Here is a 1,582-nt window from a genome sequence, read left to right on the forward strand (position 1 = left end):
AAGCATTGTCAGTGAACACAATCCACCGTGCCATCCGCCGTTGCCAGATGAAACTCTACAGTGCAAAGAGGAAGCCATTTCTAAGCAAGCTCCACAAGCTCAGATGTTTGCACTGGGCCAGGGGTCATTTAAAATGGAGTGTGGCAAAATAGAAGACTGTTCTGTGGTCAGATGAGTCACGATTTGAAGTTCTTTATGGAACACTGGGACGCCATGTCATCCGAACCAGAGAGGACAAGGATAGCCCAAGTTGTTATCAACGCTCCGTTCAGAAGCTTGCATCACTGATGGTATGGGGTTGCATGAGCGCTTGTGGCATGGGCAGCTTGCATGTCTGGAAAGGCACCATTAATGCAGAGAACTATGTTCAGGTTCTAGAACAACATACGCTCCAATCTAGACGTCATCTCTTTCAAGGAAGACCGTGCATTTTTCAACACAATAATGCCAGATCACATTCTGCAGCAATCACAACATCATTCAATTCAATTCAATTCAATTCAAAAATACTTTATTAATCCCAGAGGGAAATTAAGTGTTGTCGTAGCTCATCATCTTGGTTTCGTTCGAGTTGTTATAGATGCTGAGCTGTGGGCAGGAAGGATCTCCTGTAATGAATTCAAAGAATCTGGCCACAGATACTGATCCATCCACCTGGATCCAGCTTGCTGTCAGATCTCGTGGGCCTCTCGGTCCTCCTGGGTAGCAGAACTGCCCGACTGCTGGGTAGAATTCCTCCCTGAGTGATGGTCACTCCTCCCAGCAGTCTGCCAAGCTTCTCGTCACCATGGACAGCCAGCTTACGGTGTTGGGGGATGATCCTGGTCCTCCCGTTGTCAAAAGCTGAGTTTCCTTCCAGCTCCATGATCTTGGTGGTCAGGTACTCGAGCACAGCTGCCAGGTTAATGGAAATTCAACCACGGTGCCTCCTTTTCTACTCCTTTGGGGCTGTAGCTGATGTATTTGAGCTTTTGATATGTTAATCAGATGCTCCTGGTTGTTAAAAAAACACCTTGTCGCAATGGTTACGCATCATAACAAATGCCCAAAAGTAGAAAGGTTTCTATAAAAATCCTTCCAGCTTCACAGCATCCAATACCAGAGGAAGTAATCATCCAAAAAAAAAAAGTGATTTACATCCCAAAAAAAAGGAATTAAATATTTCAAAAGCAATAACACAGAATGAAAGTTACAGAGATGCTCCAACATGCAGCCACCACGAGCGGTGCAATTGTAGAACATGGCTACGTAGGAGAAGGATCCGGGTACTGAAATGGCCAGTCTGCAGTCCATATGTTTCACCTATAGAGAACATTTGGCGCATCATAAAGAGGAAGGTGTGACAAAGAAGGCCCAAGATGATTGAACAGTTAGAGGCCTGTATTAGACATGAATGGGAGAGCATTCCTATTTCTAAACTTGAGAAACTGGTCTCCTCTGTCCCCAGACGTCTGTTGAGTGTTGTAAGAAGAAGGGGGGGATGCCACACAGTGGTAAAAATGGACTTGTCCCAACTTTTTGGGGATTTGTTGACGCCATGAAATTTGGAAACAACAGATTTTTCCCTTAAAATGATACATTC

Source organism: Nematolebias whitei, chromosome 5, assembly GCF_014905685.2.
Source record: "Nematolebias whitei isolate Nwh7 chromosome 5, NemWhi1, whole genome shotgun sequence".
Taxonomy (NCBI): domain Eukaryota; kingdom Metazoa; phylum Chordata; class Actinopteri; order Cyprinodontiformes; family Rivulidae; genus Nematolebias; species Nematolebias whitei.